Raw genomic sequence first — 15,391 nt, 5'->3', positions numbered from 1 at the left:
GTTTCACTCTTCCTGTTATATGCAGTAAGTTTATTAAAATTTTTTTCGGTTTTGTTTTCCTTAATTTGGCTCTACAAGCTGTTTCTTATGCCTCTGGAATTTGGTGCCCTATAGTCAGAACTTAAAATTGGCAGTTTGTCCTCCAAATCCTTAACAAGACAGCTTAGTAAAATACATTGAATTTTCCTAAAAGTCAATTTTTTTTTTTTTTTTGCGGTATGCGGGCCTTTCACTGTTGTGGCCTCTCCCGTTGCGGAGCACAGTCTCCGGACGCGCAGGCCCAGCGGCTATGGCTCACGGGCCTAGCCGCTCCGCGGCATGTGGGATTCTCCCGGACTGGGGCACGAACCCGTGTCCCCTGCATCGGCAGGCGGACTCTCAACCACTGCGCCACCAGGGATGCCCAAAAGTCAATATTTAAACTGATCTGTATTCATTTTATTTTAGCCCTCAGAATATTAGAATTAGAACCATAATAAATAGACTTTTTCCTTAGTGTTATAAATTGTATTTATGTCATTAATAACTTATAGAAAATAAAATTCTTGTAAGAGAGCAGGTTTCAGTTTAGCATACAACTTAATTTTTGGCCCTAGATTTATCTTCTAAAAATAGTTTTTGTATCTTTTCTCTAAGCTAAACATACCCAAGTCCTTCCACTGGTTCTCACAATATGAATTCTAGACCATTAGTATCCTGGGTATTTCACTTTGGATCTGCTACATTTTGTCAGTATTCCTTTTAAAATATTGTATATAGAACTGAACCCAGTATACTCAATGTGTTTTGAGGTACAAAATACAGTATGTCTCTTATGAATAAGATACTTCTATTAATGCATCCTGATTCCACTTTCTCTTTGTCATCAGTACTGTTGGTTCATGTTGAATCACAGTCCGCCAAAACCCTAAGTTTGTCTGAGGTGTGTTTCAAATCCTATAAATTTAGATTCAGCAGGTATTTGTTGAATACTTGTTCACTACTATATGTGCTCATAAAAGTTTAAGATTGTGCTGTCTTAACTGCAGTTTCGTGAAGTAGACGTTAATAGGCCCATTTTACAAAGAGGAAACTGAGGCTCTGTGTACTGAAGTAATTTATCCAAGATCTTGATTCCTAAGGGACAGAGCCAGGATTCCATCTTGGGTCTTCTGCCTTCAAATTCACTGCTGTATGTGATTGCTGCCTCAATAAATTACTTCTACTATTCATTTCATTGATAGAGTTAAAAATGCAGAAATTGACCAGTGAATTCCACTGCAGTCAGGATGATTTAAGAGCTTAGGAGACATGTCTAGAACTTCTTATTTTCTGATTTTATTAACAGCTTTTTTTTTTTCCGTTTTGCATCTAGTCATCAGGGCTCTTTCCATATCTACTTGTTGAAGGTGGCTCTTGTTTTAGCCAGCAAACTTGGAAGGAGAGATTAAAGGATGTAGGCACTATGAGGTTGCCAGTGGACTGAGATGTAGGAGTGGAGAAATGGCATGGTCCATACCATCGGAAGCATTGCCACATAGTCCAGTTTGAAAGGAGGATAGGTATGAAATAATGAAACCAGTTATCTGCTCAGCACAGTACTAAATCCTGGGAATAATAGTCTGTATTCAAACTGTCCATACTGTGAATGGACAGTTCAGTATCAGTAACCTTCAGAAAGGTTGAAGTAAGAATCCACCAGAGAAGATAGACTTAAATTGTCCTTAAAAGTAGGGATAAGTGGAAAAGGGGGTAGTGAATATTTTAGCCTCCAGCAGTAGGTTCAGTGAAGATTCAAAGATGAGGTAGGAATATACAGCTTAGGGGAGGAAAGAACTGAAAAACAATTTATTACAAGCATCTCAGTTCTTGTGGGAGCCTTGAAAAATCACTCAATGGGAGAGGATAGTCACATTCAAATGATGAGTAATTGTGTTTGTTCCACTTGCTACTCACCTGGTGGCCACAGTAGCATCAGGCTTGATCAGTCTTTTGTCCACTCACAAATAGTTCATGTACTTCTCTAACTTATAGGGACCCTTTTCCCCTAAATATATAGCCACCATACTTTGAACACTCTAACAAAATTAATAATAATCCCTTACTATAATAATATCTAGTTCCTGTTAAAATTTCTGATTATTTCAAAAAGGTCCACATAAGGCATTTAAAAGATATCTTTTAACTTAATTGTAGAGTGTTTTCATTGGAGAGAAATAGAAAATACTGGTTAGGTCCTGATTATATATAGACCTTGATACTAGGCAGAGAAGTACACACTCCACTTGGGAAACCACAGATATATTCTTGAATATATGAGTTTCAGGAAGTTTATTAATTGACTAAAGATGGGAAGTCAAGCTGAAATGCAATTTTAGTTATCAGGTACTTAGACCTGATTTTAAGGTATGACATTAAGAATGGCAAAGAAATTGATGAATTGCGATCTCAAAGAAAGAGTCAGTTGGTTTTATTGACCAACTGAATACAAGGAATGATTGACACAGCATAAAAATTGTAAAGAGAGAATAGCAATGGGTAAGTATCCATAATTTGAATGCAAAAGAAGAATGTGTCTAAGAAAAAAAGTTAAGATAAACAGCATATTTATTTATGTTCTCATTAAACTTTTTATATTGCATTTCTTGGCTGACATTATGGTATATTTATAATTTATTCATATCTAGGGAGTAAAGTCATCAAAAATTTAAAACTCAATATAAATGTTTAGCTTGTAAGTAGTTTAACTTTGTATATAAGGAAACTATTGTTAGGAAATCTAATAAAATGATAACATATCTAATAATAAAATGATAACATATATATAACTCTATATATTGTACCATATATATATATGTTGTGTAAATACATATATATATCTCCTGACTTTTCTGGAGTAAATTATATAGATTGAAATCCACTTCACACAGTTTTTAAGTAATCATTCATTAATTTCTTCATCAGAAAAAAATCAAGGGAATGTAGCAACAATACAAATTTATATTCACTTAAACTGTAAAACTAGGTTTTTTTGGATTATAAAACAGGCTTTCTGGATTATATCTGAATATTATTTCAAGCCTGTTCTCAACATTGAATTTTAAATGTATCTTGTTAATAAAATCCTTGTTTTTAAGCATTTGTATCCAAAAATCAGAAGTAAAAGAAAAGCAAGTTTTAATCTGTCTTCTGTGAATTTTATTTTCTCCAGGTATAATATCTATATATCATACCACTTGTGTAGTATTCCACTGTCCTGAGCAAGGATAGTCACTCTGTGGCCCAGGGGCTATATATAGCCAGCTCCTTAGAGGTTTATGTGCATAATTTGAAGCATACTTGAAGAAAGTAATTACTATTATAAATTGTGTTAATACCAGATTAAAAGTAAAATTAAGTATTTGAAAAATCTAAAGTAATTTATTAACACATAAAGGATATGTGTAAACAACAAAGTAGCATAAATATTTTCATATCATGTGACAATGGAAACTGTCTATAGATTAAAGAAATTTTGAGTTTAAAATAACCCCTTCCTGAAGGCATAATATAAAACCTATTTTGGCACCCCAATGTAGAAGATTATTATAAATGGAAAGGAAAAATCAAAGCTTACCAGCTTGAGAGATTATTATTGCTGTTGAACACAGGTAAAGAGAGATGTACCTTCCCTATTTCTGGAATTGCTCCACTGGAATCTTTCACTTTATTATACATTTAAATAAAGAATTTCCATATTTTTCTGGCATGTGGAAATAAATGTTTTCTAATATTTTAAATTTATCAGGCTTTCATATCGAAAGCCATGATTTTTGTCTCAGTTAAAAATAGAAATAAAAATAGGAAAAAATTTTTCTCTGAGCGTTTATTAAAACATCAGTGATAAAATTGCAATATTATCACAGAAAGTAATAATCTGTAAGGGATGAAATTAAGATGAGAGAAATTATAACATGTTTGCTGATAGGAATGATCCAATAGAGAGAAAAATTAAAGATGTAGGGGAGAGTGTTACAGGAATATCCTTAAGTAAGCAAGAGAGGATAAAATCTAGTATAAAAGGGAAGGGATTGGTCTTATGAACAGTGATTGTTCATCCATAATTCAAAGAAGGAGTTATATGGGGACAGATACATGTATGTAGATAGGTGTGGTGGAAACTGGCAGAAATTCTCTTCTCATAGCTTCTGTTTTTTGAGTGAAAGTGAGGATGAAAGGGAGATATTGGAAGTTTAAAGAGAAGAGACACCTGTCTGATGTTTTTCTAGAAGAATGAATGAATGGGCCAAGATTGCCAGACAGCTATGAACCGATTTTAGGTATAAAGGATTTATAAAGTAAAATTATTTCTGTTCACAGATGACATGATCTTACATGTAGAAAAACCTTGATTACACACACACACACACACACACACACACACACAAAACCCTGTTGTAACTAATAAGCAAAATCAGCATTCAAAAATCAGTTGGAGGGGCTTCCCTGGTGGCGCAGTGGTTGAGAGTCCGCCTGCTGATGCAGGAGACATGGGTTCCTGCCCTGGTCCGGGAAGATCCCACATGCCGCGGAGCCTGCGCGTCCGGAACCTGTGCTCCGCAACGGGAGGGACCACAACAGTGAGAGGCCCGCGTACCTCAAAAACAACAAAACAAAACAAAAAATCAGTTGGATTTCTGTGCATTAACAGTGAATAACCCAAAAAGGAAATTAAGAAAACAGTTCCATTTACAATAGCATCAAAAAGAATAAAATGCCTAGGAATAATATTAACCACAATGGTGAAAGACTTGTATACTGCCAACTATATAACATTGCTAAAAGAAATAAAGAAGACACAAGTAAATGGAAAGACATCCCATGTTCATATATTGGGAGTATTAAGATGAAATACTACCCAAAGTGGTCTACAGATTCAGTGCCATCTATATCAAAATCTCAATGACATTCTTTGCAGAAAGAGAAAAATACATCCTAAAATTCATATGGAATCTCAAGGGACACCAGATAGCCAAAACAATCTTGAAGAAGAAGAAAAATGTTGAAGCTCTCACAATTCCTGATTTCAAAACTTAATATAAACCTGTAGTAATCAAACAGTATGGTACTGCCATAAAGACAGACATGTAGACCAATTGGAATAAACTAGAGGCCCCAGAAAATAAATTAGGTGCCCCAGGCCCCTTGCATATATATGTTCAAATGATTTTCAACAAATGTGCCAAGACAATTAAATGCGAAAAGGGCAGTCTTTTCAACAAATGGTCTTGGCAAAACTTGATATCCAAAAGAAAAGTTGGACACTTACCTCACACCATATACAAAAATTAACTTAAAATGGATCAAAGACCTAAATGTTAGAACTAAAACAATAAAACTCTTAGAAGAAAACATAGGGGGAAAGCTTCATGACATTGGACTTGGCAATGATTTCTTGGATATGACACCAAAAGCACAGGCCTATGCAAAAGATAAATTGGACTTTATCAAAATTTAAAACTTCTGTGTGGGCTTCCCTGGTGGCGCAGTGGTTGAGAGTCCACCTGCCGATGCCGGGGACGCGGGTTCGTGCCCCTGTCCGGGAAGATCCCACATGCCGCGGAGCGGCTGTGCCCGTGAGCCATGGCCACTGAGCCTGCACGTCCGGAGCCTGTGCTCCGCAACGGGAGAGGCCACAGCAGTGAGAGGCCCGCATACTGCAAAAAAAAAAAAAAAAAAAAAAACTTCTGTGCATCAAAGGATGCTATCAATAGAGTGAAAAGGCAACCTAGAAAATATTTGCAAGTCACGTATCCGATAAGGGATTAATATCCAGAATATATCAAGAACTCCTGTAACAAAAAAAAAGAAAACCTCAGTTAAAAAGTGAGCATAAGACTTGAATAGACATTTCTCCAGAGAAGATATACGCATGGCCAATAAATACAAGAAAAGATGCTCAACATCACTAATCATTAGGAAAATGAATATCAAAACCACAGCGAGATAGTACTTCACTCACATTAAGATGGCCATTATCAAAAAAAGAGATGTCTTGACAAGGATGTAGAAAAATTGGAAGTTTTGTATACTGCTGGTGGAGGTGTAAAATTGTACAACCACTGGAAAACAGTATGGCAGGTCCTCAAAAAATTAGAATTACTGTATGATCCAGTGATGCCTAATGGGGTATATACCCAAAAGAATTGAAATCAGGACTCAAATAGATAGTTATAAAAAATGTTCATAGCAGCAGTTATCATAATAACCAAAAGATCAAACAAAACAAATGTCTATAGATTAGTGGACAAATAAAATGTAGTAATATACACAATTGAATGACTACCCAGCCATAAGAAGGAAAGTCTGATATATGGAACAACGTGGATGAACCTCGAAAAAGTTAGGCTAGGTAAAAAAAAGACACAAAATGACAAATACTGTATGATTCCATTTACATGAAGTACCTAGAATAGGCAAATTCAAAAGTAGAATTGTGGTTTCCAGGGGCTGAGGTGATTGGGGGAGTGGGCAGTTAGTATTTAGTGGGTACAATTTCAGTTGATATAGATGAAAAGGTTCTGGAAATGGGTGGTGGCGATGGTTGCACAACAAAGTAAATGGACTTAATACCACAGAACTATGCACTTTAAAATGGTAGAATTTATATTACGTATATTTAACCACAATTTTTAAAAATAAAACAATAATAAGTGAAGACATTCACTGTGAAGGTTTTTTTAAAGATTAATAAAACTTTGCATTTTGCAGTATTCACACTTATTTCTTTCAAGTTTGGCACACTTGGCTTAGTTTAAAATATATAGATTTAGGGGAACTCCCTGGCAGTCCAGTGGTTAGGACTCTGCACTTTCACTGCCGAATATGTATATAGAGAGGTACATATAGATTTTGCAAAAAAAAAGGTACGAATTGAAATAACCCATTTGATTTTGGAATGATCATTTAATGTATATGTCTACTTTGCATGGGCAAAGAAAAATATGCAGTCTTGAACAATTATTTGCTTTATGTTTTTGTGTCTTATAATTTAAATGATTTTAGATTCTTTCTTGAGAAGGGATTATGTCTGTTCGGTACACCAGTATACCGACTCACATAACAACTGGGACAGTACCTGGAACATAGTAGATGTTCAATAAAATATTTTTAAATGAAAAATGTGCATATATAAATTATGAATATTTGAAAATCCGTTCACAGTTTTGTCTAGAAAGTGGGTTCGAGCAGGGAGGGTAGCCTAAAAGGACAGTTCCTTAATATAATTGATAAATACAGATATGTGTTTCTCAAGTCATGACAAACATTTATTTTGGTTACATATTAAAAACTGTGCCGAAACTTGAGACAATAATAGAGTAAGATATGAAACTGGTTGCTCAAATAGAAAATTAGCTACATGGGAATTTCCTGGCAGTCCAGTGGTTAGGACTCCACGCTCTCTGCCGAAGGGCCGGGTTCAACCCCTCGTCGGGGAACTAAGGTCCCACAAGCCTAGCGGCAGGCCAAAAAAAAAGAAAAGAAAAGATTAGCTACATATACTTTTAATGGGAAAATATTCACAAAAAATTAATGTGGGATATAGGACAGTTATGCTTTGTATAAACAATTAGATATTAGAAGGGAGGGGCAAATTTCAGTGCACATCCCCTTATTCTGTAATAGAAGTAGTGTAGCTTTAGCATAGCCATTTTAGTGGTAAGAAAACTGCGATAAAAGAGGTTGTCGAAGCTTGAGCTACAGTGGTGGTAGTTTTCTGGTATCTTCTAGAGAGAGAAGAAATTTCATTCCAACATCTGAGTATGTGGAAACTGTTTAGGAGTAAAATTCCTTACCTGGTGAAGAGTGGGAACAGGAAGAGACTAGGAAGATCAAGAGCCACAGGGTTCCTGTTTTATTTCTCATCTCTGGGTACAAAATTAACTCATTTTTCCAAGGTTCATATTTTAGAATTACTTCCTATATAAAGTGATATCCAAGTCTAACAATAACTATTCTAATAGATAAATGTTGAGGGTAAAATAATATTTGGATTTTTTTAACAAATTAAGAGAAAATTGGTTTGTTTTAGGCCTTCTGTATATTTTTACTGTATTTAGTATTAAAATATTTCACATGACTTCTGATTTTTTCCTTTAAAAGTATATTTGCATTTTGCTAGCTTAAGTTTATTGAAACTTAGCTCTTGTATGTCATTTCTTATTTTTCCCTTGACATGAAGTCTTACCTACTTGATGAAGATGTCATTTGAATGGTGTACTGCAAGGAATTAAATGCTGTTTGTAAATTATGCCTTTACCAAGGTAAAGACCAAATTTTATGAATTCACTGTTTATAAAAGGAAAAAATAACTTCATATATTTAATACATTTAAAAGTTTGATTAAATATTTAATTGTATTTACTTATTAAGTTGACACAGAAAAAAATGCTTTTATTTTTCTCATATTATACAACTTTGTGTTCCTAACCTATAGCAAGGTGCTTCGCACATAATAGGCTTTCCTTAAATTTTCAATGTAGGAATAAGTTTTATTATGTTACTCAAAAGCTTCCAAGAAATAACTAATTATGCATGCTATGTTAATGTTAGAATCTTTAAACATGGGTTTTTTAATGTATTTACCCTCTCTTTTCCTAAAAGAAAATTTTTTTTGTATCTTTAGGTGCTAATGTGTGTTTAAAAAAACAAAACCTTGGAGTAAAGTAGCAGCACATAATGGTTTGTGGATTTTGAAAAGGTGCAGGCCATATTGTGCTGCCTCAAAAATACAAGGATCTGATCTTCTGAAGAAAATATATTTCTTTTTATTCATAGCTCTTATGATAGCAATGTCAGCAGTGCCTTAGCAGCACGTAAATATTGGCGTTAAACTTCTAAAATTATCTCCAGTATTAACTGTGCTGCTGAAGTAAGGTTGGCCATACTCTACAGTCATATTTTAATGTATATTAATATTACCAATGTATTTTCAGCTTTATTGATAATTAATTTTCAGTATTACTGATAATCTTGTTATTTTTAGTATGATTCAATAAAAATAAGTTAGTACTAACTTTTAGATGTTTTTATTAAAATAGTATAATTGCAATTTAATAGTTGTGTTGAATGCCATCAAGTTTATTGAAAGAGCTCATACAGCATCAAATAAATTTATTTTAATGCATATTTGTATTCAGTCTAAATATTCAATTTTTACTTCAGGTAGAACGGAAATACTAGTTCTCCCTTTATTTCTCTAGTAAAATGAAATTACATTAAGACATTTGCTTATCTCACAGATAAATGTACATTATAAAATACACATTTTGAACAGAACTTAGAGGATAATTTTTAGTTATTTCTAAATATTCTCTTATAAGGGAAAGGGGAAAGTATCAAAACATGTGAATTAAATTCCTGAAATCCTGTGTCTCAAAAATAGACTTAATCATAACTTTAAAAGTAGGAAAGACCTTATAAATGACCAGTATATTTGTTGGTTAGTTCAGGAAACAGAAACTCAAATTAAGTAATCTGCTACACATGCAGATTAGGATCTTTAGCCTTACGTCTTCTGACTTTATCCTATCATATTGGTTTTTTCTTGTTTTTATTTAAAAAAATTTTTTTAATCCTTAGCCACAGATTTTTGTTAGAAAGTAAAGTCGAAAATATGAAGGCCTTGTTTGCTTTTTTTTATATCTAATATTTAACTTTAGCGTAAGACCAAAAATAATTATGATAGTCACTAATTTTATAGATGCAAACAGTCAAAATTTTTTAATTTAATTGAAGTTTGAAGGAAAATGTTTTCTTTACCTTCTATTCCTTATTTGTTGGTGTTTAATTAAGTCATTAAACTAAAAATTGATGTTTAGGATAAGAGTGTGGTTGTGTAGTGTACTATACTCCTGGTCTTATTTCCTACAAGGAATATCTCCTTTCAGTTGTAACCAAGCAGGAAATCTATAAAATACAAGCAGTTTTTAACAAATCATTTCAATTATAATTGTCTATGTTGGAAACCCTAAAAGTATTTCAGATGTAATTTAAGGAGTTGTATTTGAGCATCTTCTGTTTAAATTCTTATTTCAAGATAAAGAAAATATATAAGACAAAGCTCTCATTTTTAAGAACAATCTCACTTTTTTCCAGCAAAATTTTTTTCCCAAAATAAAGAAGTAGTATACCATATTGGCGAGAATCAAATGCCAGCTTTCACATGGAAATATTGCCTCGGGGCTTTTAAAAGTCATTCATCAAGCTTTTAGCCTGTTCCCTTTATTTTATCTCAGCCATTTCATGAAAGACCGTAACAAATATATGGTAATTTTTGGTTCCACTGAGAATATTTCAGGAACGAATACATAGATACTTAGAAATATTTATTGAATGAATTACAAAGTTTGTCCAGTATTTTCCGGAACAACCCAGGAATTAGATTTCTATTTTTTCTTTTGTTTTCCTTAATGTATTTGAAGTCAGATTTTAGAAAATTATATTTAGTCTAAATGCATTTTATATTTACTAAATAAATCTTTATATCTAGGTGCTCAAGATATGAAAAAGGATCATTTGGGGCTAAATAAAAACTTTATTTAATTCAATCCTGAGAACAGATTAAAGAAAAATTGAAGTATTGGGAGAGTAAGAAAGTATAGAAAAACTGTTGCATTGAAATTCATTATAACAGTATGCAGCTTCTTTCCAGTCTCTTATTAGAGAAGGTGAAATAGCCTGTCAGTAACTAATGAAACACTCATTTAGGTAACTCAACAGGACTTAAAGTTTTATTTGTAAGAGTTAATATATTTCCATCTTTGTGTAATTTTGAAACACAAAGAGCAAATAGTAAAATAAAAGTTATGCCCTTTCATGTTAGTCTTAATATGGCCATTTATTTTTTTGCAAAGAAGAAATAACTATATATGGGTGTATATTAAGCTTTCATTTTTTCCACCTTCTTTGGAAAAAAATCCTAATCTTTTTCATTCAGGTTTAAGTTGATGCCAAATAATTCCAATATTGAGCATCTTAAATCTGTTACTTGGAGTATGGATTGAGTTTGGAGCTAACTCAGAGGACTACAGGCAAGTATTCAGGAGGTAGTCAGAGGGATATCGTAATAGTTGAACAATTCAGCTTGCATACTATATTCAACTTCAAGTCTCTTAAGATCACATATATGTGAACGTAGAATTGACAATTTGATCATAGACTAAATGCCATATTTAACAGTAAAGATTTTCTTCAATCAATTATGTAACCTTTTAATTGTTACAGAATTAGAGGTGTTTTTAAGCCACTAAGTATCATTACTGATATATGTTCAGGTTAGCCATAACTGGATTAGCAAGATTATACTTTAATAAACTATGATTTCTAAGTTAATGTATTTATTTATTTAGAAGTTGACATTCTAAATCAATTTTTTTTTCCTTTTGCAGGTGGATATTACTATCCCTTATTCATGGAAAAAGTTATATTCTAAGTGTTGTTTCTCATTGAGTATTAGCAAAAAGGAGAAAAATTAATGTCCTAAACTTTTGAGATAGATTTGACTCTAGTAAGTATTTAGATCTGTTATTAATAGGGTTGGCCAAAAAGTTCGTTCGGTTTTTTTCCATAAGATGGCTCTAGTAGTGAGCGCTTAGTTGTCTTTAACTTCATTCGAAACAGTTTTTTTAGGTTGTATTGTGACAGCTGTCATATCAGAGTGCATTTAAAAAAAAAACATCAAAATTGGTGAATTTTTGTGTAGCCATTTTAGTATTGAAGATGGAAGAAAAAAGCAATCTTTTCGGCATATTATTGCTTTATTATTTCAAGAAAGGTAAAAACACAACTGAAACGCAAAAAAAGATTCGTGCATTGTGTGGAGAAGGTGCTGTGACTGATCGAACGTGTCAAAAGTGGTTTGCGAAGTTTTGTGCTGGAGATTTCTTGCTGGACGATGCTCCACGGTTGGGTAGACCAATTGAAGTTGTTAGGGATCAAATCAAGACATTAATTGAGAACAACCAACGTTATACCACGTGGGAGATAGCTGACATACTCAAAATATCCAAATCAAGCTTTGAAAATCATTTGCAGCAGCTTGGTTATGTTAATCGCTTTGATGTTTGGGTTCCACATAAGCGAAAAAAACCTTCCTGACCTTATTTCCGCGTGTGATTCTCTACTTAAACGTAACGAAAACATTCCGTTTTTAAAACAAATTGTGACGGGCAGTGAAAAGTGGATACTGTACAATAATGTGGAACAGAAGAGATCGTGGGGCAAGTGAAATGAACCACCACCAACCACACCAAAGTCCGGTCTTCATCCAAAGAAGGTGACGTTGTGTATTTGGTGGAATTGGAAGGGAGTCCCCTCTTATGAGCTCCTTCCAGAAAACCAATCAATTAATTCCAAGAAGTACTGCTCCCAGTTAGACCTACTGAAATCAGCACTCGATGAAAAGCATCCAGAATTAGTCAACAGAAAACACAGAATCTGGGACTTCCCTGGCTGTCCAGTGGTTAAGACTCCATGCACTGCAGGGGGTGCAGGTCCGATTCCTGGTCAGGGAACTAAGATCCCACATGCCACGCAACGCGGCCAAAAATAAACGAATAAAGTTAAGAAGCAAAAAGAAAGAAAACGCATAATCTTTCATCAGGATACCGCAAGACTGCATGTTTCTTTGATAACTAGGCAAAAAGTGTTACAGCTTGGCTAGGAAGTTCTGATTCATCCACCATATTCACCAGACATTGCACCTTCGGGTTTCCATTTATTTCAGTCTTTACAAAATTCTCTTAATGGAAAAAATTTAAATTCCCTGCAAGACTATAAAAGGCACCTAGAATAGTTCTTTGCTCAAAAAGATAAAAAATTTGGGGAAGGAGAAATTATGAAGTTGCCTGAAAAATGACAGAAGGTAGTAGAACAAAAGGGTGAATACGTTGTTCAATAAAATTCTTGGTGAAAATGAAAAATGTGTCTTTTATTTTTACTTAAAACCCAAAGGAATTTTTTGGCCAACCCAATACATACATGTCTGGGAGAAGAAGTAAGAGACCATCATCAGTACATTTCCAGCTAAAATTTTTTTTTTTCCTTACCTCTTATCAAGGGATTTCCTAAAATTTCTGTCTTATTACTAATAGCTTGAGCCCCTTTAATGGGGAACTAATTTCTCCAGCAGAATTTAAGAGTTTATGTTCTTACCTTGTTTATTTATAAAATAAATCTCACAGATTTCTGATTTTTTTTTTTTTAGGCTATTTGCAATGAAGAAAATGGCAAAATAAATAAGTTTAAACTATGTTAAAATTACTGTGCAAGGTAACAAGTTAGTTGCTGGGTTTTTGTTTTTATTATACTGAAATTAAATTCAACATTTATCATTTCTCTTTGGGTCTATTTCTTGATTTTTAATCCATGGGATTCATGCAAAAACTTCATGAATAATACATTTAGATTAGCATATGTATGAGTACAGGTCTCCCTTAATTCTGTGGAACTTCGAATAATCTGATACTTATATTCTTGTGATTGAACTTTTGTGTTTTGAAAAAATGTAAACTGCCTAGAGAATCTTATTGTTTCTATTTATCTTATGCTATAGCGTTAGATTTTGTTTAAGAAATTATGCTGAGAAAAAAATTTTTAAGCCACCTTTACACTAAATGTCCTCAATTTGATTAACTTGTTATTAAAGTTATTCTGTATATCTTCATTTTATAATTTAAGCACTTAGCATGGATTAATATCTTTAGGAAGTAGTAGAAACTTTAAAATCACTCCAGAGTTTGCTTATTTCCACATCTCATTATTTTATAATCTTTGGGAATGCTTGTATTTATGAAAGTAACATTTTTCAGGGACGTAAATTCTAACAGAACCACTAAAAGTTTTTTTCTGTTTGGACTTTAATGCATACGATACTAAACTATAGGATAATTTTTTTTAAGTTTTCATGTGATCAGTTAAAAATACCACTTTAGCATGAAGCAACAAAGTAGAATGTCGTCCCATAGTTAGAAGTAAAGAAAGTTTAAGTACATCATTTCTTAAGAGAATTTGTATATTTTAACATAGTCTATGCAGATTTTTATGTTAATTTGTTTTTCCATAAATGTCTTTTCTGGCTTATGTTTAACAAGGAACATTAAAAATAGATTTGAAGCATTTATATATAGAGGACTACAAATTTATTTATTCTACTATATTGGCACTGAGGATCAGCACTGAACAAAACAGGTAAATTCCAGCCCTCATGAGCTTACAATTTTGGGAGTGAGGCATGGGTAATAGAATAGACAAACTGATAAGTACTAATATGTGGTATGTCAGATGGTGATAAGTTCTATGAAGAAAAATAAAGCAAGGGAAGTGGGAGGGATGGGTTAAACGTGTTTGGAAGGCAGGCAGATGTGTTTTTAAATAGTGTGGTCCAAAAATGCCTCACAAAAATGACATTTGAACAAATCTAAAAAACGGAGCAAACCATTAGGTTTCTGGGAGAAGAGCCTTTCAAGCAGGTGAAATAACAACTACAGAGACCTTGAGGCTAAAATATTTTTGGTGTGTACCAAAAAGAGCAGCAAAAAGGTCTCGATGGCTATGATCAAATATACAAGAAGGAGAATCATAGCCCAAAAAGTTTATAGGAGCCAGATCTTAGGGCTGTTTAAGTTCTTAGCTTAATGTACAGATTTAATTTTCCTTACTTTAAGAGAAACTTGACAGTTGTATGTGCATCAGCCTATGTGACCTTTGTAGATAGAATATTTTTTTGGATCTCACTCAAGGTTAGAACCTCCATCTGAGACCATTTAGAACATAAACAAAATGTTTAAATGGTTAATAGGTGTATGTGTGATGATCAGGTTTTTATGAATTGTGATTTGATTGGTCTGAAATTGTTTTTTACTTGCTCAGTTTAGGTAGTCAAAGCTAATAGCTCCAAGAGACACTCTGAACTTGTTCGCATTTGTCATTTACTCAAATGAATCACAGTTGTCTTCAACTCCTCCATTCTAGGAATTGCTGCCGTTTTTCTCACTTATTCCTATTAGCATTTTAGCTGAAGAGTTCTTTGCCTGTAATTGTTTCATCATGCTTTTGCTAATAAGATAAAATTCAGACTTCTTAGCTTAGACCTCATGATCTTGCCCCAGCCTTAAGTTTTTCCATTTTTCTTCAAGCAAACTAGTCCTGCTACGTCTGTTTTTCTATCTCTGTGCCCTTATTTATGCCATTTCACCACCCCAGTTCTCCCCCGACTAATTCCTGTACATTTTTAAAAAGCAGGTCAAACCTCTTGTGTGTGCTGAGTGTTTCCTGACTTTAACAGTCTTTAACAGTCTTTAACAGTCTGGCATTATCCCATGTTATGAATGGTTTATACCTGTAGCTCTTAACCTTTTTCTCTCACTTAACA

General features: G+C 33.4%; 1 long non-coding RNA gene across 1 annotated transcript in view; it reads left to right on the top strand.

The window, feature by feature from the left end:
• Positions 1–15,391, top strand: part of LOC112406596 (uncharacterized) — a 102,895-nt gene that overhangs the window by 56,236 nt on the left and 31,268 nt on the right. Inside the window, exons 6-9 of the long non-coding RNA XR_003004588.1 lie at positions 8,201–8,282; positions 11,409–11,527; positions 13,226–13,290; positions 14,112–14,208. This is a non-coding gene — a long non-coding RNA (uncharacterized LOC112406596). The remainder of the gene's footprint in view (positions 1–8,200; positions 8,283–11,408; positions 11,528–13,225; positions 13,291–14,111; positions 14,209–15,391) is intronic.

The sequence above is a fragment of the Neophocaena asiaeorientalis genome, unplaced genomic scaffold (genome assembly GCF_003031525.2).
Source record: "Neophocaena asiaeorientalis asiaeorientalis breed wild unplaced genomic scaffold, Neophocaena_asiaeorientalis_V1.1 scaffold59, whole genome shotgun sequence".
Classification (NCBI taxonomy): domain Eukaryota; kingdom Metazoa; phylum Chordata; class Mammalia; order Artiodactyla; family Phocoenidae; genus Neophocaena; species Neophocaena asiaeorientalis.
The sequence above is the reverse complement of the archived record's forward strand: the minus strand, read 5'-3'. Positions and strand labels throughout refer to the sequence as shown.